Genomic DNA, 27,898 nt, shown 5'->3' on the forward strand with positions numbered 1-27,898 from the left:
GGAGAAAGCCGCCATCAATCACTTTCCCAATCTCTGCCTTTATGTGTGATATTCACAAGATCAGGAGTAGGCACGTGTATGAAAGCAAATAATAAACCATAAGCATACTCCTCAACCCAGGTGTAAATAAGGTGGAACATGTAGAGCTCCTGATTCTCCTTGTTCTATATGGGTTATTGGCAGCCAGGGTTCCCCACACCAGTCAGTCCTTATTTATAAAGTTTTCATACATTTAACCTTAAGGCTTCTCAGTATCACCCCTACATACCCACCAGACCTCACCACACGCTTCTCACATGCCCACCAGACCTCACCACACACCTCACATACCCATCAGACCTCACCACGCGCTTCTCACATGCCCACCAGACCTCACCACACACCTCTCACATACTCACCAGACCTCACCACACGCCTCTCCCATACCCACCAGACCTTACCACACACCTCTCACATACTCACCAGACCTCACCACACACCTCTCACATACTCACCTGACCTCACCACACACCTCTCACATACTCCCCAGACCTCACCACACGCCTCTCACATACTCCCCAGACTGCACCACGCTCCTCTCACATGCCCACCAGATTGCACCACGCGCTTCTCACATGCCCACCAGACCGCACCACGCGCTTCTCACATGCCCACCAGACCGCACCACGCGCTTCTCACATGCCCACCAGACCGCACCACGCTCTTCTCACATGCCCACCAGACCGCACCACGCGCTTCTCCCATGCCCACCAGACCGCACCACGCGCTTCTCCCATGCCCACCAGACCGCACCACGCGCTTCTCCCATGCCCACCAGACCGCACCACGCGCTTCTCCCATGCCCACCAGACCGCACCACGCGCTTCTCCCATGCCCACCAGACCGCACCATGCGCTTCTCCCATGCCCACCAGACCGCACCACGCGCTTCTCCCATGCCCACCAGACCGCACCACGCGCTTCTCCCATGCCCACCAGACCGCACCACGCGCTTCTCCCATGCCCACCAGACCGCACCACGCGCTTCTCCCATGCCCACCAGACCGCACCACGCGCTTCTCCCATGCCCACCAGACCGCACCACACGCTACTCCCATGCTCACCAGACCGCACCACGCGCTTCTCCCATGCCCACCAGACCGCACCACGCGCTTCTCACATGCCCACCAGACCGCACCACGCGCTTTTCCCATGACCACCAGACCGCACCATGTGCTTCTCCCATGACCACCAGACCGCACCACGCGCTTCTCCCATGCCCACCAGACCTCACCACACGCTTCTCCCATGCCCACCAGACCTCACTACAAGCGTCTCACACAAAGCTGGATTAAGCCTACGGGGGGGCCTGTTGCACTTAAGAAGGAACACAAACCCTGAGGCGACAATATAAACCTCGGGATGCCAGCAGTTGGAATGTTGACCCTACACTGGTCAGAAGACCGGTGCAGGAACTCCCAACACAGATCAAAATGCTGGTGTCGGAATCCCAACTGCCAGCGTCCCAATCGTAAGTATGCCAGGCCAGGGGAAGATTAGGTTTATGCTGCAGATAGGTTGGGTTAGGCTTCACTGGGGAGGGTTGGCGTTAGGTTGCAGGAAGGAGTGAGGGGTTAGGGTCAAGCTGCAGGCGGGGGGATTAGGACTATATATATATATTTCTCTATCGTCCTAGTGGATGCTGGGGTTCCTGAAAGGACCATGGGGAATAGCGGCTCCGCAGGAGACAGGGCACAAAAAGTAAAGCTTTAGGATCAGGTGGTGTGCACTGGCTCCTCCCCCTATGACCCTCCTCCAAGCCTCAGTTAGATTTTTGTGCCCGGCCGAGAAGGGTGCAATCTAGGTGGCTCTCCTAAAGAGCTGCTTAGAAAAGGAGGCTGGAAAATATCATAAAAAGTATATACACACATACTGGTGTTATACTGCGACCAGCGATCGCCTCAGCCTGGATGTGCAGAGCTGGGGTGGCTTGGTCGGATTCCCTGACTAAAAATATTGATACCCTTGACAGGGACAGTATTTTATTGACTATAGAGCATTTAAAGGATGCATTTTCTATATATGCGAGATGCACAGAGGGATATTTGCACTCTGGCATCAAGAGTAAGTGCGATGTCCATATCTGCCAGAAGATGTTTATGGACACGACAGTGGTCAGGTGATGCAGATTCCAAACGGCACAAAGGTGTATTGCCGTATAAAGGAAGAGGAGTTATTTGGGGTCGGTCCATCGGACCTGGTGGCCACGGCAACTGCTGGAAAATCCACAGTTTTTACCCTAAGTCACATCTCTGCAGAAAAAGACACCGTCTTTTCAGCCTCAGTCCTTTCGTCCCTATAAGAGTCATATCTGCCCAGGGATAGAGGAAAGGGAAGAAGACTGCAGCAGGCAGCCCATTCCCAGGAACAGAAGCGTTCCACCGCTTCTGCCAAGCTCTCAGCATGACGCTGGGACCGTACAGGACCCCTGGATCCTACATGTAGTATCCCAGGGGTACAGATTGGAATGTCGAGACGTTTCCCCTTCGCAGGCTCCTGAAGTCTGGTTTACCAAGGTCTCCCTCCGACAAGGAGGCAGTATGGGAAACAATTCACAAGCTGTATTCCCAGCAGGTGATAATCAAATTACCCCTCCTACAACAAGAAAAGGGGTATTATTCCACATTATATTGTGGTACTGAAGCCAGAAGGCTAGGTGAGACCTATTCTAAATCTAAAAAAATTTGAACACTTACAAAGGTTCAAATCAAGATGGAGTCACTCAGAGCAGTGATAACGAACCAGGAAGAAGGGGACTATATAGTGTCCCGAGACATCAGGGATGCTTACCTCCATGTCCAAAATTTGCCCTTCTCACTAAGGGTACCTCAGGTTCGTGGTACAGAACTGTCACTATCAGTGTCAGACGCTGCCGTTTGGATTGTCCACGGCACCCCGGGTCTTTACCAAGCTAATGGCCGAAAATGATGATTCTTCTTCGAAGAAAAGGCGTCTTAATTATCCCTTACTTGGACGATCTCCTGATAAGGGCAAAGTCCAGGGAACAGTTGGAGGTCGGAGTAGCACTATCTCGGATACTGCTACAACAGCACGGGTGGATTCTAAATATTCCAAAATCGCAGCTGATCCCGACGACAAGTCTGCTGTGCCTAGGGATGATTCTGGACACAGTCCAGAAAAAGGTGTTTCTCCCGGAAGAGAAAGCCAGGGAGTTATCCGAGCTAGTCAGGAACCTCCTAAAATCAGTGCATCATTGCACAAGGGTCCTGGTAAAGATGGTGACTTCCTACGAAGCAATTCCATTCGGCAGATTTCACGCAAGAATTTTTCAGTGGGATCTGCTGGACAAATGGTCCGGATCGCATCTTCAGATGCATCAGCGGATAACCCTATATCCAAGGACAAGGGTGTCTCTCCTGTGGTGGTTACAGAGTGCTCATCTTCTAGAGGGCCGCAGATTCGGCATTCAGGATTGGATGCTGGTGACCACGGAGGCCAGCCCGAGAGGCTGGGGAGCAGTCACACAAGGAAAAAATTTCCAGGGAGTGTGATCAAGTCTGGAGACTTTTCTCCACATAAATATACTGGAGCTAAGGGTAAATTTATAATACTCTAAGCTTAGCAAGACCTCTGCTTCAAGGTCAGCCGGTATTGATCCAGTGGGAAAAACATCACGGCAGTCGCCCACGTAAATAGACAGGGCGGCACAAGAAGCAGGAGGGCAATGGCAAAAACTGCAAGGACTTTTCGCTGGGCGGAAAATCATGTGATAGCACTGTCAGCAGTGTTTCATTCCGGGAATGGAAACTGGGAAGCAGACTTCCTCAGCAGGCACGACCTCCACCCGGCAGAATGGAAACTTCATCGGGAAGTTTTCCACATGATTGTAAACCGTTGGGAAATACCAAAGGTGGACATGATGGCGTCCCGTCTGAACAAAAAACGGGACAGGTATTGCGCCAGGTTAAGAGACCCTCAGGCAATAGCTGTGGACGTTCTGGTAACACCATGGATGTACCAGTCGGTGTATGTGTTCCATCCTCTGCTTCTCATACCTAAGGTACTGAGACTTATAAGACGTAGAGGAGTAAGAACTATACTCATGGCTCCGGATTGGCCAAGAAGGACTTGGTACCGGAACTTCAAGAGATGCTCACAGAGGACTTATGGCCTCTGCCGCTAAGAAGGGACTTGTTTCAGCAAGTACCATGTCTGTTCCAAGACTTACCGCAGCTGCGTTTGACGGCATGGCGGTGGAACGCCGGATCCTAAGGAAAAAAGGCATTCCGGAAGAGGTCATTCCTACCCTGGTCAAAGCCAGAAAGGAGGTGACCGCACAACATTATCACCACATGTGGCAAAAATATGTTGCGTGGTGTGAGGCCAGAAAGGCCCCACGAAGAAATTTCAACTCGGTCGATTCCTGCATTTCCTGCAAACAGGAGTGTCTATGGGCCTCAAATTGGGGTCCATTAAGGTTCAAATTTCGGCCCTGTCGATTTTCTTCCAGAAAGAAGTGGCTTCAGTTCCTGAAGTCCAGAAGTTTGTCAAGGGAGTATTGCATATACAACCCCCTTTTGTGCCTCCAGTGGCACTGTGGGATCTCAACGTAGTTCTGGGATTCCTCAAATCACATTGGTTTAAAACCAGTCAAATCTGTGGATTTGAAGCATCTCACATGAAAAGTGACCATGCTCTTGGCCCTTGCCTGGACCAGGCGAGTGTCAAATTGGTGGTTTTTTTTCTCAAAAAAGCCCATATCTGGTTGTCCATTTGGACAGGGCAGAGCTGCGGACTCGTCCCCAGTTCTCTCCCTAAGGTGGTGTCAGTGTTTCACCTGAACCAGCTTATTTTGGTGCCTTGCGCCTACTAGGGACTTGGAGGACTCCAGGTTGCTAGATGTTGTCAGGGCCCTGTAAATATAGGTTCCAGGACGGCTGGAGTCAGGAAAACTGACTTGCTGTTATCCTGTATGCACCCAACAAACTGGGTGCTCTTGCTTCTAAGCAGACTATTGCTAGTTGGATGTGTAACACAATTCAGCTTGCACATTCTGTGGCAGGCCTGCCACAGCCAAAATATGTAAATGCCCATTCCACAAGGAAGGTGGGCTTATCTTGGGCGGCTGCCCGAGGGGTCTCGGCTTTACAACTTTGCCGAGCGGCTATTTAGTCAGGGGCAAACACGTTGGTAAAATCCTACAAATTTGATACCCTGGATAAGGAGGACCTGGAGTTCTCTCATTCGGTGCTGCAGAGTCATCCGCACTCTCCCACCCGTTTGGGAGCTTTGGTATTATCCCCATGGTCCTTTCAGGAACCCCAGCATCCACTAGGACGATAGAGAAAATAAGAATTTACTTACCGATAATTCTATTTCTCGGAGTCCGTAGTGGATGCTGGGCGCCCATCCCAAGTGCGGATTATCTGCAATACTTGTACATAGTTACAAAAATCGGGTTATTATTGTTGTGAGCCATCTTTTCAGAGGCTCCGCTGTTATCATACTGTTAACTGGGTTCAGATCACAGGTTGTACAGTGTGATTGGTGTGGCTGGTATGAGTCTTACCCGGGATTCAAAATCCTTCCTTATTGTGTACGCTCGTCCGGGCACAGTATCCTAACTGAGGCTTGGAGGAGGGTCATAGGGGGAGGAGCCAGTGCACACCACCTGATCCTAAAGCTTTACTTTTTGTGCCCTGTCTCCTGCGGAGCCGCTATTCCCCATGGTCCTTTCAGGAACCCCAGCATCCACTACGGACTCCGAGAAATAGAATTATCGGTAAGTAAATTCTTATTATATATATATATATATATAGATATATATATAGATATATATATATATATAGATAGATATATATATAGATATGTATATATATATCTTATACGTCCTAGAGGATGCTGGGGTCCACTTCAGTATCATGGGGTATATACTGTTCCGCAGGAGCCATGGGCACTTTAAGACTTTTCAAGGGTGTGAACTGGCTCCTCCCTCTATGCCCCTCCTCCAGACCTCAGTTTTAGAAATGTGCCCAGGCAGACTGGATGCACTCCAGAGGAGCTCTACTGAGTTTCTCTGAAAAGACTTATGATAGGTTTTTTATTTTCAGGGAGAACAGCTGGCAACAGTCTCCCTGCTTCGTGGGACTGAGGGGGCAGAAGTAGGAACCAACTTCCTAAAGAGTTTCATGGCTCTGCTTCTGGCTGACAGGACACCATTAGCTCCTGAAGGGAACTGAACGCTAGCCGTGCCTAGATGCTCACTCCCACAGCACGCCGTCACCCCCCTCACAGAGCCAGAAGTCAGAAGACAGGTGAGTAGAAGACAGATCTTCTATCAAGTAAAGTGATGGCTGAGATACAGCGCGGCTGGCAGGAGCGCAGCGCGCCATGTTGCCTACACATACACAGGCATTGCAGGACGCAGGGGGAGGCACCCTGGGCAGCATGAAACCTATGGAAACTGGCATAAATAAGGGGCATAAGTTGCTGAGGCACAGTCCTACCCCTGCCAGTATAAAAAATTACCTCATAAAAGCTGAGGAGAAACACACCATTGAAGAGTGGAGCTTCCTCAGTCAGCCAGCACACTGCTCAGCGCCATTTTCTCTCTCTCAGGCTGCAGAGACAACGCTGGTCCTCCTCCACTACTGAACAAGTATCAGGGTGCAAAACAGGGGGGGCCACAGTGAATTTGGTGCTATATAATTGTGTGATTAACATTATAAAAGCGCTGCATGTCAGTGGGCATTTTGTGTTCACAGACATTGTGTTACTGGCGCTGGGTTGTCAACTGGCAAATCCTATCTGTGTCCCTCTGACAGATTTTACTGTGGGTCTGTCCCCTATAAGTCCCGGAGTGTCTGTGGTGTGGTTGTGCACGTGTTTGACATGTCTGTGGCAGGGAACTCTGTGGAGACATGTTAGGGACACAGAGGTGTAATATGACACCATGAGCCTGACTGGGTGAAAGGTTACATGATAGTGTGAATCATATCAGTAAGAGGTTGGACTAAATCTCATACAGAAAATGAAAATAATCTGTTGAAGATGTGATTTTTAATAGTTCTGCCTTTCATCCACAGGGACCTTTCTGGGTCACATACAAATTTGCACATGTAGTACAAACTGATACCGACACGAACTCTGATTCCTGTGTCGACACTAGTGATTCCAGGGGAATAGGTCCTAAGTAGGCAAAAAAGCACTTAAAGGAGGTGTTAGAAGTTACGAAGCCCCCTCTTTTACCAAAAGGAGAGGGTTTACTTTAGTAAAGAAGTAATGTAATTTTCCCTCCACCTCAGTTGAACAGTCTCTTGGAGGGAGTCTGATTTAACCTGAAAAGAAACTTCAGATTCCCAAAAGGAATTCAGGCAGCTTACCTTTTTCCAAAAAAGGTGGGAGTCACCCCGCATTTTAGACAGGGCCCTGTCATAAAAGAGAAAAGGTGTTTCTCCCTGCGCCTGGAATGGCTTCACTTAAGGAGCCGACAGACCGCAAGTGAGTGAGGTGATTTATTGATGTGGCCAATGGGACACTACTCAGGCCTACCATTGTCTGTGAGTGGGTGAGTAGTGCTATTGAAAAGTGGTCAGAAAACTTGTCATTAGACATTGATACAATAGATGGAGACGAGATACTCCTAACGTTAGGTCATATCAAAGACGCTGCTGCGTACGTACTAGAAACCATGAAATATATTGGTTTCTTGGGATCAAGAACCGCTACCATGGCAGTATCAGCTCGGAGGGCGTTGTGGAATGCTGATGCAGCCAAATCTGAATTCAATCTGGCCTGGACCAATGGGTCTTACAAATAGTGTCCCATGGGTACAAACTAGAGTTTCAAGACATCCCCCCATGCCGATTTTTCAAATCGACCTTGCCAGCTTCTCTTCCGGGAAGAGAGGCAGTAACAACGGCAAGTCAAAAATTATGTCAGTATCAGGTCATTGTCCTGGTACCCTTGGCACAGTAAGGAGAAGGTTTTTCTTATTCAAGCCTCTTCGTAGTTCCGAAGCCGGATGGCTCGGTCAGACCGATTTTAAACCTGAAAAATCTGATTCTCTACCTGAAAAGGTTCAAGAGTTCAAGATGGAATCCCTGAGGGTAGTGATTTCCAGGGGGACTTCATGGTGTCAGTAGACATAAAAGATGCTTACTTGCATGTTCCCATTTATCCTCCTCGCCAAGCTTATCTGAGATTCGCAGTACAGGATTGCCATTACCAGTTTCAGACGTTGCCGTTCGGACTCTCCACGGCACCGAGGGTATTCACCAAGGTGATGTCGGAGATGATGGTCCTCCTTCGTTAAAAAGGAGTCAGTATAATTCCTTATCTGGACGATCTCCTGATAAAAGCGAGATCCAGGGAACAGTTGGTGCAGAACACTCTCCCTGTCAATACTCCAACAAGACGGTTGGATCATGAATTTTCCAAAGTCGCAGTTGGAACCAACAACAAGATTGTCCTTTTTAGGGATGATTCTAGACACAGAAGTACGGAGAGTATTTCTCTTACGTCCTAGAGGATGCTGGGGACTCCGTAAGGACCATGGGGTATAGACGGGCTCCGCAGGAGATAGAGCACCTAAAAAGAACTTTTACTATGGGTGTGCACTGGCTCCTCCCTCTATGCCCCTCCTCCAGACCTCAGTTAGATCTTGTGCCCAGAGGAGAATGGGTGCACTGCAGAGAGCTCTCCAGAGTTTTCTGTTGAAAAAGAATTTTGTTAGGTTTTTTATTTTCAGGGAGTCCTGTTGGCAACAGGCTCCCTGCATCGTGGGACTGAGGGGAGAGAAGCAGGGCTGGCTTAACGGTTGGGCTCTGTTTCTAAGGCTACTGGACACCATTAGCTCCAGCGGGAGTCGGAACACAGGTCTCACCTGGGGTTCGTCCCGGAGCCGCACCGCCGTCCTCCTCACAGATGCCGAAGATAGAAGCCGAGTGAGTATGAGAAGGCAGAAGACATCATAGGCGGCAGAAGACATCAGATCTTCATGAGGTAAGGCGCGCAGCGGTAGGCTGCGCGCCATTGCTCCCATTCACACACACAGCAGCACTGAAGGGCGCTGGGGGGGGGCGCCCTGGGCAGCAATAAACCTCACATTTGGGCACTGACAAGGTAGATTAGGCTGCTGGGCAGTAATTCTACGATCCCCCGCCATTTTCTATAAAAAAAATCACCGGGACCGAAGCCTGCCGTCGGGTGGGCGGAGCTTGATCCCCAGCACTAACCAGCGCCATTTTCTCCACAGAAGCTGCATGAGGAAAACGCTGGCTCCCTGGTCTCTCCCCTGCTGAACATTCAGGCTGGAAAAAAGAGGAGGGGGGCATTTTGAGCGCAGTGAGTGGGAATCTGGTCATTTTATATATAAAAGCGCTATCTGGTCATATTTTCCAGTGTTATTAAGCGCTGGGTGTGTGCTGGCATACTCTCTCTCTGTCTCTCCTAAGGGCCTGGTTGGGGTTTTGTCCCCTTATAGGTTAATCCCTGTGTGTGGGGTGTCGGTACGTGGTGTCGACATGTCTGAAGCGGAAGGCTTTTCCAAGGAGGAGGTAGAGCAAATGAGTGGTGTGTCCCCGTCGTTTGTGCCGACTCAGGAATGGATGGACATGTGGCATATGTTGAATGCAAGTGTGGCATCCTTACATAAGAGGCTTGATAAGGCTGAATTAGGGGGGACATCAGGGGGTCAATCCTCGGATTGGACCGACTCACAGGGCCCGTCGGGGTCTCAAAAGCGTCCCTTAACACAAGACACTACTACCGACACGGACTCTGATTCCAGTGTCGACTATGACGAAGTGAAATTGCACCCTAGGGTGACAAAAAGCATTCAGTGTATGATTGTGGCAATAAGGGATGTGTTGCATATTGCGGATGAACCCTCGGTCCCCGACACAAGGGTGCACATGTTTAATGGAAAGAAACAGATTATAAATTTTCCCACATCTCATGAACTAAATGATTTCTTTGAAAAAGCTTGGGAGACTCCGGAAAAGAGACCGCAGATACCCAAAAGAATTTATATGGAATACCCCTTCCCTAAACAGGACAGGGAGCGTTGGGAGTCGCCTCCCACTGTGGACAAGGCCCTGACGCGCTTGTCCAAGAAAGTGGCGCTACCGTCTCCTGACACAGCTGCCCTTAGGGACCCTGCAGATCGCAGGCAAGAGACTACCTTAAAGTGTATTTATTCTCATACTGGAGCAGTCCTTAGACCGGCAATTGCGTCGGCATGGGTGTGTAGCGCGATTTCAGCTTGGACAGATGAGCTGACAGCTGATTTTGATAAGATGGATAAGGATACTATATTCTTAACTCTAGCCCATATTAAAAACGCAGTCTTATTTATGAGGGATGCTCAAAGGGACATTGGTTTGCTGGCTTCTAGGGCCAATGCCATGTCTATCTCTGCGAGAAGATCCTTATGGACTCGCCAATGGACGGGTGATGCAGATTCCAAAAAACATATGGAAGTTCTACCCTATAAGGGAGATGTATTGTTTGGGGATGGGCTGACGGACCTGGTTTCCACAGCTACAGCAGGTAAATCAAACTTTTTACCATTTATTCCCCAACAGCAAAAGAAAGTACCACCCTATCAGATGCAGTCTTTTCGGTCGCACAAGCCCAGAAGATCCTCCTTCCTCGCCAGAGGTAAGGGCAGAGGCAAAAGAGCACCTGCTTCGGCAGGTGCCCAGGAACAAAAGTCCTCCCCGGCTACTCCAAAGCCCACAGCATGACGCTGGGGCTCCCCTGAGGGAGTCCGCACCGGTGGGGGCACGTCTTCGACTTTTCAGCCAGGCCTGGGTCAGCTCAGGCCTGAATCCTTGGGTGTTGGAAATAGTTTCTCAGGGTTACCAACTGGAATTCGAAGAGGTGCCCCCGCGCCGATTTTTCAAATCGGCCCTACCAGCTTTCACATCGGAGCGGGATGTAGTCTTAGCTGCAATTCAAACGCTATGTCTACAGCAAGTAATAATCAGGGTTCCTCTGAACCAGCAGGGAAGAGGTTACTACTCAACCCTATTTGTGGTCCCGAAACCGGACGGTTCGGTCAGACCTATTTTGAATCTGAAATCCCTAAACCTGTACATAAAAAGATTCAAATTCAAAATGGAATCACTCAGAGCGATAATAGCCAATATGGAGGAGGGGGAGTTTATGGTGTCTCTGGACATAAAGGATGCGTACCTTCATGTCCCCATATATTCCCCCCATCAGGAATACCTGAGATTCGCTGTACAGGATTGTCATTACCAATTTCAGACGTTGCCGTTTGGGCTTTCCACGGCCCTGAGGATTTTCACCAAGATAATGGCGGAAATGATGGTGGTCCTGCGCAAGCATGGAGTCACAATTATCCCATACTTGGACGATCTCCTAATAAAAGCGAGATCCAGAGAGAAATTGCTGAGCAGTGTGGCGCTCTCTCTGAGAGTGCTCCAGCAACACGGTTGGATTCTAAATCTACCGAAGTCACAGTTGATTCCGACAACTCGACTAACGTTCCTAGGTATGATACTGGATACGGAACAAATGAAGGTCTTTCTCCCACTGGAGAAAGCCCAGGACATCCAGAACATGGTCAGAGACCTGCTAAAAACGAAAAGGGTGTCAGTTCACCAATGCACTCGAGTTCTGGGAAAAATGGTGGCGGCCTACGAGGCCATTCCCTTCGGAAGGTTCCATGCAAGGACTTTTCAATGGGACCTTCTGGACAAGTGGTCCGGGTCCCATCTGCACTTACATCGGAAAATAACTGTCCCCAGGGGCCAGGGTGTCTCTCCTGTGGTGGTTGCAAAGTACTCACCTGCTGGAGGGTCGCAGTTTCAGAATTCAAGATTGGATCCTGGTTACCACGGACGCGAGCCTCCGAGATGGGGAGCAGTCACACAAGGAAGAAGTTTTCAGGGACTGTGGTCAGACCAGGAGTCCTGTCTACACATCAGTGTGTTGGAACTCATGGCCATTTACAACGGCCTTCGACAAGCGGAGAGTCTTCTTCGAAACCTACCGGTTCTGATTCAGTCAGACAATGTCACAGCAGTGGCTCATGTGTACCACCAAGGCGGGACAAGAAGCAGAGTCGCGATGGCGGAAGCCACCAGGATTCTTCGCTGGGCGGAAAATCACGTAAGCGCTCTGTCGGCTGTCTTCATTCCGGGAGTGGACAACTGGGAAGCAGACTTCCTCAGCAGACACGATCTCCATCCAGCAGAGTGGGGACTTCATCAAGAAGTCTTTGCAGACGTAACGCGTCTTTGGGGAACTCCTCAAATAGACATGATGGCGTCACGCCTCAACAAGAAGCTTCGGAGGTATTGTGCCAGGTTTCGGGACCCTCAGGCAGTAGCAGTAGACGCTCTGGTAACACCGTGGGTGTTTAAATCGGTCTACGTGTTTCCTCCTCTTCCTCTCATCACAAAAGTGTTGAGGATCATAAGACTAAGAAGAGTACAGACGATACTCGTTGTCCCAGACTGGCCTCGAAGGGCCTGGTACTCTGATCTACAAGAGATGCTTACAGGAGATCCCTGGCCTCTTCCTCTGAGGGAAGACCTGTTGCAACAGGGGCCCTGTGTATTTCAAGACTTACCGCGGTTACGTTTGACGGCATGGCGGTTGAACGCCGAATCCTAGCGAAAAAGGGGATTCCGGGAAGAGGTCATCCCTACTTTAATAAAGGCTAGGAAGGAGGTGACAGTAAAGCACTATCACCGTATCTGGCGAAAGTATGTGTCTTGGTGTGAGACCAAGAATGCACCTACGGAAGATTTTCATCTGGGTCGTTTTCTCCACTTCCTACAGACAGGAGTTTATATGGGCCTGAAATTAGGCTCTGTTAAGGTACAGATTTCGTCCCTCTCAATTTTCTTTCAGAAGGAATTGGCTTCTCTTCCAGAAGTCCAGACGTTTGTAAAGGGAGTGCTGCACATCCAGCCCCCTTTTGTGCCTCCAGTGGCACCATGGGACCTGAACGTGGTGTTGCAGTTCCTAAAATCACACTGGTTTGAACCGCTTATCAAGGTTGAGTTGAAATTTCTTACCTGGAAGGTGGTCATGTTGTTGGCCTTAGCATCAGCAAGGCGAGTGTCAGAATTGGCGGCTTTGTCACACAAGAGCCCCTACTTGATTTTTCATGTGGATCGAGCTGAATTGAGGACACGTCCGCAATTTTTGCCTAAAGTGGTTTCTTCATTCCATATGAATCAACCTATTGTGGTGCCTGTGGCTACAAGTGACCTGGAGGATTCCAGATCCCTGGACGTAGTCAGGGCCTTAAAGATTTATGTAGCCAGGACGGCTAGAATTAGGAAAACAGAGGCTCTGTTTGTCCTGTATGCTGCTAATAAGATTGGCCCACCTGCTTCGAAGCAGACTATTGCTCGCTGGATCTGTAATACGATTCAGCAGGCTCATTCTACGGCTGGATTGCCGATACCAAATTCGGTTAAGGCCCATTCCGCTAGGAAGGTGGGTTTTTCTTGCGTCTCGGCATTACAGCTTTGCCGAGCGGCGACTTGGTCGGGGTCAAACACTTTTGCTAAATTCTACAAGTTTGATACTCTGGCTGATGAGGACCTAGCGTTTGCTCAGTCGGTGCTGCAGAGTCATACGCACTCTCCCGCCCGATTGGATGCTTTGGTATAAACCCCATGGTCCTTACGGAGTCCCCAGCATCCTCTAGGACGTAAGAGAAAATAAGATTTTAAACCTACCGGTAAATCTATTTCTCCTAGTCCGTAGAGGATGCTGGGCGCCCGTCCCAGTGCGGAAACTCTGCAAGACTTGTATATAGTTGTTGCTTACATAAGGGTTCTGTTACAGTTGGAATCGGTCTTGGACCGTTACTGTTATTGTTCATACGGTTAACTGGTTATGTATGATCCAGGTTACATGGTATGATTGGTGTGGGCTGGTATGAATCTTTCCCTTGGATTTCTAAATCCTGCCTTGTATTGTCCATCTCCTCTGGGCACAGTTCTCTAACTGAGGTCTGGAGGAGGGGCATAGAGGGAGGAGCCAGTGCACACCCATAGTAAAAGTTATTTTTAGGTGCCCTATCTCCTGCGGAGCCCGTCTATACCCCATGGTCCTTACGGAGTCCCCAGCATCCTCTACGGACTAGGAGAAATAGATTTACCGGTAGGTTTAAAATCTTATTTTCTTCCAGTGGAAAAGGCTCTGGAAATCCAGAGAATGGTCAAACAAATATTGAAACCAACAAGCGTGTCGATCCATCAATGCATTCGGTTGTTGGGGAAAATGGTAGCGGCCTACGAGGCCATACAGTTTGGCCGATTTCATGCCAGAGTATTCCAGTGGGACCTGTTGGACAGTGGTCCGGATCCCACCTACACATGCACCGGAAAATAATCCTGTCCCTCAAAGCCAGGATTTCGCTCCTGTGGTGGCTACACAGTTCTCACCTACTAGAGGGACGCAGGTTTGGGATTCACGACTGGGTCCTAATAACCACGGATGCAAGTCTCCGAGGCTGGGGAGCTGTCACACAGGGGGAAAGCTTCTAAGGAAAATGGTCAAGTCAGGAAGCCTGCCTTCACATAAACGTTCTGGAATTGAGAGCCATTTACAACAGCCTTCTACAAGCGGTACATCTTCTTCAAGATCCCGTGCAGATCCAGTCGGACAATGTAACAGCAGTCGCGTACATAAACAGGCAAGGCGGAACGAAAAGCAGAGCGGCAATGGCAGAGGTGACAAGGATTTTTCTCTTGGCAGAAAGACATGTTAGAGCTCTGTCAGCAGTTTTCATTCCAGGAGTGGACAACTGGGAAGCAGACACAATCTCCATCCAGGAGAGTGGGGCCTCCACCAAGAAGTCTTCGCAGAGGTGACAAGTCTTTGGGGAGTTCCTCAAGTAGACATGTTGGCATCTCGTCTAAACAAGAAGCTTCAGAGATATAGTTCCAAGTCGCGAGACCCTCAAGCAATAGCAGTGGATGCACTGGTGACCCAGTGGGTGTTTCGGTCGGTATATGTTTTCCCTCCACTTCCACTGATTCCAAAAGTTCTCAAAATAATAATAAGAACAAGAGTTTGAGCAATCTTCATTGCCCCAGACTGGCCAAGGAGGGCTTGGTTTCCAGATCTTCAGGAGTTGCTCATAGAAGATCCTCGGCCTCTTCCTCCTCGAGAGGACCTACTACAGCAGGGGCTGTGTGTGTATCAAGACTTACCGCGGCTACGTTTGACGGCATGGCTGTTGAGCGTCGGATCCTAGCCCGAAAGGGTATTCCCAAGGAAGTCATCCCCACTCTTATTCAGGCCAGGAAAAGAGCAACGTCTAAACATTACCACCGTATTTGGAGAAAATATGTGTCTTGCTGTGAATCCAAGAAGGCTCCTACGGAAGAGTTTGAGTTAGGATGTTTTCTCCATTTTCTGCAGGCTGGTGTGGATGCGGGCCTTAGATTGGGGTCAATCAAGGTCCAGATTTCGGTCTTATCAGTTTTCTTTCAAAAACAATTGGCCTCCTTTCCAGAAGTTCAGACGTTCGTGAAAGGGGTTCTGCACATCCAGCCTCCATTTGTGCCTCCAGTGGCACCATGGGACCTTAATGTGGTGTTGCAGTTCCTTCAATCAGATTGGTTTGAACCTCTGCAGGAGATAGAATTTAAGTTTCTCACTTGGAAAGTGGTGATGCTTTTGGCCTTGGCATCCGCAAGGTGGGTGTCTGAGTTGGGGGCCTTGTCTCACAAGAGCCCTTAGCTGATCTTCTATGAAGATAGGGCAGAGTTAAGAACTCGTCAACAATTTCTTCCAAAGGTGGTTTCGTCCTTCCACATAAACCAACCTATTGTGGTGCCAGTAGCTACTGACACTTTCACTGAGTCACAGTCTCTAGATGTGGTTAGAGCTTTGAAGATTTATGTCGCAAGAACAGCTCGATTACGGAAAACAGAGGCTCTGTTTGTCCTGTATGCTCCCAGCAAGATTTTGTGTCCTGCTTCTAAGCAGACTATTGCGCGCTGGATCAGAGGGACAATTCATCACGCTCATTCTACGGCAGGCTTGCCGGTACCGAAGTCTGTGAAGGCCCATTCTACTAGGAAAGTGGGCTCATCCTGGGCGGCTGCCCGGGACGTCTCTGCTTTACAACTTTGCCGAGCAGCTACTTGGTCAGGGTCAAACACATTTGCTAAATTTTATAAGTTTGACACCTTGGCCGATGAGGACCTCAAGTTTGGTCAATCGGTACTGCAGGGTCATCCGCACTCTCCCGCCCGTACTGGAGCTTTGGTATAACCCCATGATACTGAAGTGGACCCTACCATCCTCTAGGACGTATGAGAAAATAGGATTTCTCTTACGTCCTAGAGGATGCTGGGGACTCCAAAAGGACCATGGGGTATAGACGGGATCCGCAGGAGCTTGGGCACACTGAAAAGACTTAAACTGGGTGTGAACTGGCTCCTCCCTCTGTGCCCCTCCTCCAGACCTCAGTTAGACTTTGTGCCCAGGACTGACTGGACACTTACTAAGGGAGCTCTCCTGAGTTTCTCTGGAAAAGACTTTGTTAGGTTTTTTATTTTCAGGGAGACCTGCTGGCTACAGGCTCCCTGCATCGTGGGACTGAGGGGCGAGAAGCAGACCTACTTCTTCTTAGTTTAAGGGCACTGCTTCTCGGCTATTGGACACCATTAGCTCCAGAGGGTTCGATCACTTGGCACGCCTAGCTGCTCGTTCCCGGAGCCACGCCGTCACCCCCCTCACAGAAGACAGAAGTCGGGTGAGTATGAGAAGTACAGAAGACTTCAGGACGGCAGAAGACTTCAGTAAAGGTACAGCGCAGTGGCAACGCTGCGCTCCATGCTCCCACACACACATTTCCTCTAGCACTCGCAGGGCGCTGGGGGGGGGGGGGGGTGCCCTGGGCAGCATGTTACTGGGTCTTCTTGGGCCGGCAGATGCTTGTTCGGTGCATTAGCACCGTTTTCGGGACCCCCGCCGGCATTTTAGTATTTTTGAATTTGGCGGGCTGAAGCGCGCCGGGAGGGGGCGGAGCTTAGCTGCGTGGCTCACAGGCGCCATTTTCTCCTCGCGTGCAGACAGGAGACGCTGGTCCGGGACCTCCACGAGCTCCATTAACGTAATGGGGAGCTTATCGGGGGGGGGGGGGGGGACGACGACACAGTAGCTGGTGCATATTTGGTATATTGGGCGGCGCTGGTACATATATTTTCGTTGGTGGGATATATGGGCGCTGGGGTGTGAGCTGGCATACTCCCTATGTGTTTCTCTGTCCGGGCTTCCTTGTGGGCCTGTCCCCTGGCTGAGGCATTGTATGTGTGTGTCGGTGGGTCGATACTAGGTGTCGACATGTCTGAGGCTGAATGTTATTCACCGGAGGAGGTTTTGGGGGAGGCAGATGCGGGTATGGAGTTGGCTCTGTCGACGCAGCCGACTTGCACTGTTGAATACAATTAATTCTAATGTGACTTCTTTATCAAAGAGATTAGATAAATCTGAATCACAGACACAGGTGTGGAAAAAATCCATGGAGGATGCTTTGTCACAGGTACAGACCCCGTCGGGGTCACTAAAGAGGCCGTTCACTCAAGTGGTAGATACTGAGACCGACACGGATTCTGAATCCGATGTCAACTTCACTGAGGCTCCTTTACATCCTAGATTAGTTAAGAGTATTCAGTACATGATTGTGGCTATAAAAGATGTGTTACGCATTTCTGAAGAACCTGTCATACAGGAAACAAGGATTTGCTTGTGTAAGGAGAAAAAACCTGAGGTGCAGTTTCCCCCCTCTCATGAGATGAATGCTCTTTGTGAAAAGGCTTGGGAGTCGCCGGACAAGAGGTGGCAGATTCCCAAGAGGATTTACATGGCGTATCCTTTTCCATCAGTTGATAGGGGAAAATGGGAGGTGTCTCCTAATGTTGATAAAGCTTTATCTCGTTTGTCTAAGAAGGTGGCGCTTCCGTCTCCTGACACGGCAGCTCTCAAGGATCTGGCGGATCGCAAGCTGGAGACGTCTCTTAAGTCCATTTTCGCTAATACGGGTGCATTGCTCAGACCTGCTGTGGTGTCGGTTTGGGTGAGTAGTGCTATTGCTAAATGGGCTGAGAATTTAGCTTCTGATATGGATACCCTTGATAAAGATACTGTTCTTTTAACTCTTGGTTATATCAAGGACGCTGCAGATTACCTGAAGGATGCGGCGAGGGATGTTGGTCTCTTGGGGTCAAGAGCCAATGCCATGTCGATTTCGGCCAGGAGGGCGCTGTGGATACATCAATGGAATGCTGACGCCGATTCCAAGAGAGCTATGGAAGCTTTACCCTTCAAAGGTAATGTCCTGTTTGGGGAAGGCTTGGCAGACCTGGTTTCTACCGCGACGGCGGGTAAGTCCTCGTTTCTTCCCTATGTTCCCGCACAACACAAAAAACCACAACATCAGCAGATGCAGTCCTTTCGTCCAAATAAATACAGGCGAGGAAAAGGTTCATCCTTTCTCGCTTCAAAAGGTAGAGGAAGGGGAAAGAAGTCGCCTGCAGTGTCAGGCGCCCAGGACCAGAAGTCCGCCCCTGCCGCTACCAAGTCTACCGCATGACGCTGGGGCTTCCCTGGGGGAGTCCGTCCCGGTGGGGGGCCATCTGCAGTTCTTCAGTCGGGTCTGGGTCCAATCGGACTTGGATCCGTGGGTTCTAGAGATTGTATCTCAGGGCTACAAGCTGGAGTTTCAGGAGACGCCCCCTCACCGGTTTTTCATGTCGACCCTGCCAGTGTCTCTTCCGGACAGGGTGGTCGTGCTGGCAGCAATACAAGAGTTGTGTCTACAGAGGGTCATTGTTCCCGTTCCCCCGTCTCAACGGGGGGAGGGGTTCTCCTCGAGCCTCTTTGTGGTGTCGAAACCGGACGGTTCGGTCAGACAGATTCTGAACCTAAAATCCCTCAATCCATACTTGAAAGTTTTCAAGTTCAACATGGAATCTCTTCGAGCGGTGATTGCCAGCCTAGAAGGGGGGGATTTTATGGCGTCAGTGGACATAAAGGATGCCTACTTACATGTCCCGATTTATCCTCCGCATCAGGCTTTCCTAAGGTTTGCGATACAGGATTCTCATTACCAATTTCAGACGTTGCCGTTTGGGCTTTCCACGGCCCCGAGGATTTTCACCAAGGTCATGGCGGAGATGATGGTTCTCCTTCGCAGGGAAGGGGTTACAATTATCCCGTACTTGGACGATCTCCTGATAAAAGCGAGGTCCAAGGAACGTTTGCTGAGGAGAGTGAGTTTGGTACTGTTGGTGCTCCGGCAGCACGGTTGGGTGCTAAATTTGCAGAAATCTCAGTTGATTCAGGCTACTCGGCTGTCGTTTCTGGGCATGATTCTGGACACGGAGTTACGAAGAGTATTTCTTCCAGAAGAAAAAGCTCTAGAACTGCAGTCGATGGTCAGGGAACTTCTGCGGCCGAAGACTGTGTCCATCCATCAATGTACTCGGGTTCTGGGGAAAATGGTTGCGGCGTACGAGGCCATTCCGTTTGGCAGGTTTCATGCCCGGGTGTTTCAGTGGGATTAGCTGAGCAAATAGTCCGGGTCTCACCTGCACATGCACCGGAAGATAAGTCTTTCTCCCAGAGCCAGAATTTCTCTCCTGTGGTGGATGCAAAGTTCTCACCTCCTGGAAGGTCGCCGGTTCGGTATCCTGGACTGGGTGCTTCTGACAACAGATGCAAGTCTCCGGGGCTGGGGTGCAGTCACCCAAGGAAGAAACTTCCAGGGGAAATGGTCGCTCCAGGAAGCTTGTCTCCACATAAATGTTCTCGAGTTAAGAGCCTTTTACAACGGCCTGCAACAAGCAAGAAGCCTTCTTCAGGGTCGATCTGTCCTGGTACAGTCAGACAACATCACAGCGGTGGCACATATAAACCGTCAAGGCGGAACTAGGAGCAGAGCGGCAATGGCGGAGGCCACAAGAATCATTCGCTGGGCGGAACAACGCGTGAGCGCACTGTCAGCAGTTTTCCTACCGGGAGTGGACAACTGGGAAGCAGATTTCCTCAGCAGACACGATCTCCATCTGGGAGAGTGGGCTCTTCACCAAGAGGTATTTGCAAAAGTGACAAAGCGTTGGGGAATTCCGTTAATCGACATGATGGCGTCTCGTCTCAACAAGAAGCTTCCGAGGTATTGTTCCAGGTCAAGAGACCCCCAAGCAAGTGCAGTGGACGCCCTGGTGTCTCCGTGGGTGTTCAGGTCGGTGTATGTGTTCCCTCCACTTACTCTCATTCCAAAGGTACTGGGGCACATTCGACGAGCAAGGGTTCAGGCGATTCTCATCGTTCCAGATTGGCCAAGAAGGGCCTGGTACCCGGATCTTCAGGAGTTACTGGTGGAAGATCCTTGGCCGCTTCCTCTAAGAGAGGACCTGTTGTTGCAGGGTCCATGCGTGTTTCCAGACTTACCGCGGCTGCGTTTGACGGCATGGAAGTTGAGCGCCAGATCTTAGCTCGTAAGGGTATTCCTGGGGAGGTCATTCCCACTCTCATTAAGGCTAGGAAGGAGGTTACGGCGAAACATTATCACCGTATTTGGAGAAAGTATGTTTCCTGGTGTGAGACTAAAATGGCTCCTGGGGAAGATTTTCACTTGGGTCGTTTTCTCCATTTTTTGCAGGCAGGTGTAGATGCAGGCCTGAAATTAGGCTCCATCAAGGTGCAGATTTCGGCATTGTCTATTTTCTTTCAAAAGGAATTAGCTGTCCTCCCAGAGGTTCAGACTTTTGTGAAAGGAGTAATGCATATCAATCCTCCGTTTGTGGCTCCATGGGATCTTGATGTGGTCTTACAGTTTCTCATGTCTTCCTGGTTTGAGCCTTTGCGTAAGGTTGAGTTGAAGTTTCTCACCTGGAAGGTAGTCATGCTGTTGGCGCTGGCGTCTGCCAGGCGGGTGTCTGAGTTGGCGGCTTTATCTCATAAGAGCCCGTATTTGATTTTTCATTCGGATAGGGCAGAATTGCGGACTCGTCAACAATTTTTGCCGAAGGTGGTGTCTTCGTTTCACATTAACCAACCTATTGTGGTGCCGGTGGCTACGGATGCTGTGGCGGTCCCAAAGTCTCTGGATGTGGTGAGAGCTTTGAAGATCTACGTCGCCAGAACGGCTGTTGCCAGGAAAACTGAGGCGCTGTTTGTCCTGTATGCTTCTAACAAGATTGGTCATCCTGCTTCAAAACAGACTATTGCACGCTGGATTTGTAGTACGATTCAGCAGGCTCATTCTTCGGGCGGGCTACCCGTGCCGAAGTCAGTAAAAGTCCATTCTACCAGGAAAGTGGGCTCGTCTTGGGCGGCTGCCCAAGGCGTATCGGCTTTACAGCTTTGCCATGCGGCCACCTGGTCAGGGGCAAACACTTTTGCCAAGTTCCATAAGTTTGATACCCTGGCTGATGAGGACCTTGCGTTTGCTCAGTCGGTGCTGCAGAGTCGTCCGCACTCTCCCGCCCAGTCTGGAGCTTTGGTATAAACCCCATGGTACTTTTGGAGTCCCCAGCATCCTCTATGACGTAAGAGAAAATAGGATCTTGGTACTTACCGATAAATCCTTTTCTCCTAGTCCGTAGATGATGCTGGGCGCCCATGCCAGTGCGGACTGTTACTGGCAATGTATTCTTGTTGGTTAACTTGGTTTATACACGGGTTGTGTATTTCTTGTTTTCAGCTTGTTGCTGTTGTTATTTCATACGGTTATCTGGTTTACTATTACTCCGGTGATACGGTATGTTTGTGGTGTGGGCTGGTATGTTTGTAGCCCTTAGTTTACACAAAAATCCTTTCCTCGAAACGTCCGTCTCTCCTGGGCACAGTTCCTATAACTGAGGTCTGGAGGAGGGGCATAGAGGGAGGAGCCAGTTCACACCCAGTTTAAGTCTTTTCAGTGTGCCCAAGCTCCTGCGGATCCCGTCTATACCCCATGGTCCTTTTGGAGTCCCCAGCATCCTCTACGGACTAGAAGAAAGGATTTATCGGTAAGTACCAAAATCCTATTTTTAATACCTACCGGTAAATCCTTTTCTCCTAGTCCGTAGAGGATGCTGGGCACCCGATCCAGTGCGTACTTTACCTGCAGTTTGTTCTTTATAGTTACACAAGTTGTGTTTCATTTGGTTTCAGCATGTTGCTGTAAATGGTTCATGCCTGTTGGCGTGTGTCATGTTGAATGTTGTCATGTTGTGCGGCATGGTTGAGGTGTGAGCTGGTATGAATCTCACCATTAGTATAAAAGTAAATCCTTTCCTCGAAATGTCCGTCTCCCTGGGCACAGTTCCTATAACTGAGGTCTGGAGGAGGGGCATAGAGGGAGGAGCCAGTTCACACCCTTGAAAAGTCTTAAAGTGCCCATGGCTCCTGCGGAACCGTCTATACCCCATGATACTGAAGTGGACCCCAGCATCCTCTACGGACTAGGAGAAAAGGATTTACCGGTAGGTATATATATATATTTTACATACACACACGTAAATGTGTGTGTATATATATTTGTGTGTGTGTGTGTGTGTGTGTGTGTGTGTGTGTGTGTGTGTATATATGTATGTATATATATATATATATATATATATATATATATACACATCTATGCTTAGCATGCTTTATTTTCACTTTTGACACTTATGTTTAACGTTCTGATGAAAAGGTCTGTGGACTTTGAAACGTTGGCGTATTTATGATGAGGATTCACTAAATTTCATATGATCTTCTAACTATCAGAGTGCCGCCTTTTTCTTACAAGTAAGATCTAAGCAGCTATTAATCTATTTGGGAAGGCTAGAGATTGAGGTAATACAAATTACCAAGGGAGCGCTTCATTCATTTAATCATAAATTGTCATACAGACATAAAATAAAACGGCAATAAAAAATAACAATATAGTTAATACACATTGGCTCCTATTCTCCAGGAATAAGTTCATATAAAACCTCCGGCAGCTTTAGATGTCCACACAAGGCTTTCCCAGCTGTCAGATATGGAGGGAGCAGGGGCAGGCTGTTCTGTTCGCTGTGAATGCGAGCCGGCATATGAAGTTAGTGCCTCCAAGTACACGTTTCTCCGCAAATATCGTGCTCCTCTGACGAAACCGCAGCACGATATTTGTGGTGAAACGCGTTAGGTGATTTCGGACCTCCCTACTCCTTCTCCAGGACTCATTCATGTATATGTAACCCTGCATATTAGCAGCAGCAGCCGCACACTTGGAGGCGCTAACTTCATATGCCGGCTGGCATTCACAGCGAACAGAACCTCCTGCTCCCTCCATGTCTGACGGCTGGGAAAGCCTTGTGCGGACATCTAAAGCCGCCCTAGGTCGAGCAAGGTAAAACCGTTTACTTGGGGCATTGAACTCACAATCCCTCCTTGCATAACAACGGACAAAGGTACATGTTATTCATTTGGGGGTCGTGCATCGGAGAAAGGAGGAACATAACGCTGTGGTCGTTGTGGTTTACTACTAAGCGTCTCCACCCCCCCCCCCCCACCCCCCTTCCTTTGCTACTCCACATATGCCTTACATATACAATATTGGAGGTGAGCATGATCCAAATGGTTTAATAAGCTTCATCGGTGTGATATTCATCTGCTGCCTGGTGTTGTGTGCCATACAGGTACAAAGGATTGTTGGCTGACAGCTGAACTTTTAAAACTTTTTGCAGGACGCTGTTTTATATGAACTTATTCCTGGAGAATAGGAGTCAATGTGTATTAACTATATTATTACTCTTACGTCCTAGAGGATACTGGGGTTCCAGTTAGTACCATGGGGTATAGACGGGTCCACTAGGACCCATGGGCACTTTAAGAATTTGATAGTGTGGGCTGGCTCCTTCCTCTATGCCCCTCCTACCAGACTCAGTTTAGAAAATTTGCCCGGAGGAGTCGGTCATGCTTATGGAAGTTCCTGAAGAGTTTTCTGCATTTATTTTATATGTTTATTATTTTCAGGCAGGGCTGGATGGCACCAGCCTGCCTGCTTCGTGGGACTTAGGGGGGGGCAATGGCCCAACCTCTTGAAGGGTTAATGGTCCCGTTCCCCACTGACAGGACACTGAGCTCTTGAGGGAACTATTCGCAAGCCCCACCACGGCGAGCGTACATTCCCGCAGCACACCGCCACCCCTAACAGAGCCTGACGAGTGGTGAGTACGGTTAGCCGGGCGCCGGCCATTATGGTGGCATGAGGGTACGGAGACTCACGGCTTCTAACCGGGACGGAATGCGTCTCCAGACACAGTACACAGCTGCGTCTCAGTACACTGTGCACAGTACCCACACTGGCAAAAACAGCCTTAAAATGTTTTTCTCTCCATTTTAAGCACCAGATTACCTCAGCCAGTATAAAAAAGTGGGAAGGCCGCGTGCCATTGAATGGGCGGGACCTTCACTATGAGTGGATCCAGCAGCTCACCAGCGCCATGTTCCCTCTGCAGTGGACACAGACACTGACTGACAGGGACGCGCAGCCCCTCCAGAGAGACTCCAGATTACCTTAGCGGTACCAGGGAGTCATAGCGGAGGGGGGGGGATTATTAGTGTATTAAGTCCCCTATCAGGGTACTTAGTCTGCGACCCGGCTAAGCTTGCCATTAGCGATAAGGGTGCGGTGGGGGCTGGCTCCAAATAACTCTGTCTCCCTGAAGGGCTCTTTGTGGGTTAATTGTGCTTAACCTTTTCCGGTGTGTGTGTGTGTGCTGTCACATTTACATTATGTCAAGCAAAGAGTGTGTTTCTTGTACAGCGGAGTGTTCCTCTTCACCACGGGGCTCACTACTGGGTACTCAGGGCAGTGTACCTTCCCAGAATAGCGGGGCTGAACCGGAGTGGGTTAATTCCATTAAAGGAATGATCTCCAATATTTCTACGAAATTATCCCGCAATGAGAAAGAGATGCAATTCTTAAGACAGACTGTGGATGAGTTTATGAATAGAGACTCAGTCCCCAAACCAGCGTCTCAATACCCTCCCATTTGTCCGCAAAAACGATCTCTGGCTCATATCCTGCAGTCTGACGCTGACGGGTCAGACATGGAGGAGGGCGAAGTGGATTTGGAGGGGGAGGATGCTACTCTGTCATAGGGAATAGAGGCTCTTATAAAGGCTATCAGAGATGTTCTGCAAATCCTGATAAGGTGTAAGAGGAGTGTGAGGAATCTTATTTTAATGTAAAAAAGAAGTCCTCAGTCACTTTTCCTGCATCAAAGGAATTTAATACCTTGTTTGAAGAACCATGGGTTAATCCTGATAAGAAATTTCAAATCCCCAAAAGGTTGCTCTCATCTTTTCCTTTTCCTCTGGAGGATTGGAAAAAATGGGAAAATCCACCGATACACATCACACATCAGTCTCTAGGCTGTCACGTAAAATTGTATTGCCTGTCCCTGGTGCAGCCCCCCTAAAAGACACGGCTGATCGTAAAATTGAGACTACACTCAAATCATTGTACACAGCTGCTGGGGTGGCCAAAGACCCACTATTGCATGTGCGCGGATCACAAAAGCCATTGCTAAATGGTCAGGTAACTTAAGTGAGGGGTTAGATTTCTTGTCTACGGGGGAAGCTGTTTTACTCCTGCAGCATATGCAGGACTCTGCAAACTTTATGGTGGAAGCCATAAAAGAGATAGGTTTGCTTAATGCACGTACCATCGCAGTGGCAGTGTCAGCACGCTGGGACTTGTAGCTACGCCAGTGGACTGCTGATGCGGACTCCAGGAAAGGCGTGGAAGGCCTGCCATTCACAGGAGAGGCCTTGTTTGGAGATGAACTACACAAACTGATCTCCAAAGCTACTGCGGGTAAGTCTACGTAACTTCCTTCCGCAGCTCCCCCAGCCAGGAAAGCTTATTCAGCTTCAAATTTACAGTCCTTTCGGACGGCAAAGTTTAAGGGCAAATCCAGAGGCGCTTCTACGGCCTCCAGAGGCGCAAGAGGTAAACCACGCAAACCAGCAACCACAGGTGCTCAGGAACAGAGCTCAGGCTCTGCTTCCTCAAAGCCTTCAGCATGACGGTGGACCGTGATGCCTGGAGGGCTGTCAGGTGGGAGCCCGACTAAAATTCTACAGTCACATCTGGTCAAGTTCGTGCCGGGATCCATGGGTCATAGATCTTATTTCCCAGGGCTACAGACTGGAGTTCCAAGAGCTCCCACCTCACAGATTTTTCAAATCAGGCTTACCAGTTTCACAAGAGGCAAGAATAACTTTACAGCATGCCATCCAAAAACTGGTACAGACTCAAGTCATTGTTCCAGTTCCACCTCATCTGCACAACAAGAGGTACTATTCCAACTTGTTTGTAGTACCGAAACCAGACTGTTCGGTACGGCCGATTCTGAACCTCAAGTCCTTGAACCCGTTCTTAAGAGTGTTCAAGATGGAGTGTCTGAGACCGGTGATCTCAGGTCTGGAAGAAGTCAAATTCATAGTGTCTCTGGATATCAAGGATGCGTACCTTCACATTACGTTCTGGCCGCCTCATCAGGCTTATATACAGTTTGCACTGCAGGACTGTCACTACCAGTTCCAGGCCCTGCCATTTGGTCTCTCCACGGCACCGAGGGTATTCACCGAAGTGATGGCAGAGATGATGTTTATACTCCGCAAACAGGGAGTGAATATACTTCCCTACCTGGACGATCTTCTGATAAAGGCGCCATCCAGGGAGAGGTTGCTGGACAGCATTGGTCTCTCATTCAAACTTCTCCAGGAACATGGGGTGGATTCTGAACCTTCCGAAATCTCACCTAGAGCCAACACGGAGGCTTCCATTCCTGGGAATGATACTGGACACTGAGTCGCAGAAAGTGTTTGTTCCGTTGGAAAAGGTATCGATGGTTCAGGATGTCCTGAAGCCAACCTGGATATCAGTGCATTTATGCATTCGCCTTCTGGGGAAAATGGTGGCCTCTTATGAGGCGCTTCAAAACGGAAGGTTTCACGCAAGACCCTTCCAGCTCGATCATTTGGACAAATGGTCCGGATCGCATCTTCCCATGCACCAGAGGATCCGTCTGTGTCCAAAAGTGAGGATCTACCTTCTGTGGTGGTTACAGATTTCTTACCTCGTAGAGGGTCGGAGGTTCAGAATTCAGAACTGGATTCTGTTAACCACGGACGCAAGCCTCAGAGGTTGGGGAGCAGTCACCCAGGGGGTGCAGTTTCAAGGAAGATGGTCAAGTCAGGAAGTCATCCTTCCAATCAACATTCTGGAACTCCGGGCCATATACAACGCCCTTCTGTAGGCCTCATATCTTCAAGATCGGGCCATTCAGGTGCTGTCGGACTTTGTGACGGCAGTGACGTACATAAACCGACAGGGCGGAACAAAAAGCAGAGCAGCAATGTCAGAGGTGTCAAGAATTCTCCTCTGGGCAGAAAAAAATGCTATGGCGTTGTCAGCGGTCTTCATTCCGGGAGTAGACAACTAGGAAGCAGACTTCCTCAGCAGACATGACCTGCAGCTGGGGGGGTGGGGCCTTCACCCGGAAATGTTCAGGTGCTTGACGCGTCAAAGGGGATATCCACAAATCGACATGATGGCCTCTCGTCTCAACAAGAAACTCAAGCGGTATTGTTCCAGGTCGAGAGACCCACAGGCAGTGGCGGTAGACGCTCTGACGACTCCATGGGTCTATCAGATGGTGTCCGTGTTTCTTCCACTTCCTCTGATCCCAAGAATTCTAAAAAAAATAAAAAGGGAAAAGGTTCAAGCAATACTCATTGCTTCGGACTGGCCTAGAAGGGCCTGGTACGAGGACCTTCTGGAGATGCTCCTCGAAGATCCGTGGCCTCTACCTCTTTGCGAGGATCTTCTGCAACAGGGCCTGCTCGTCTATCAGGACTTACCGTGGCTA

At 49.5% G+C, this 27,898-nt stretch overlaps 1 protein-coding gene across 2 annotated transcripts in view; it reads left to right on the plus strand.

The window, feature by feature from the left end:
- Positions 1 to 27,898, plus strand: part of MRPL14 (mitochondrial ribosomal protein L14) — a 76,077-nt gene that overhangs the window by 1,212 nt on the left and 46,967 nt on the right. The window lies entirely within an intron of this gene.

Source organism: Pseudophryne corroboree, chromosome 4 (genome assembly GCF_028390025.1).
Source record: "Pseudophryne corroboree isolate aPseCor3 chromosome 4, aPseCor3.hap2, whole genome shotgun sequence".
Taxonomy (NCBI): Eukaryota; Metazoa; Chordata; class Amphibia; order Anura; family Myobatrachidae; genus Pseudophryne; species Pseudophryne corroboree.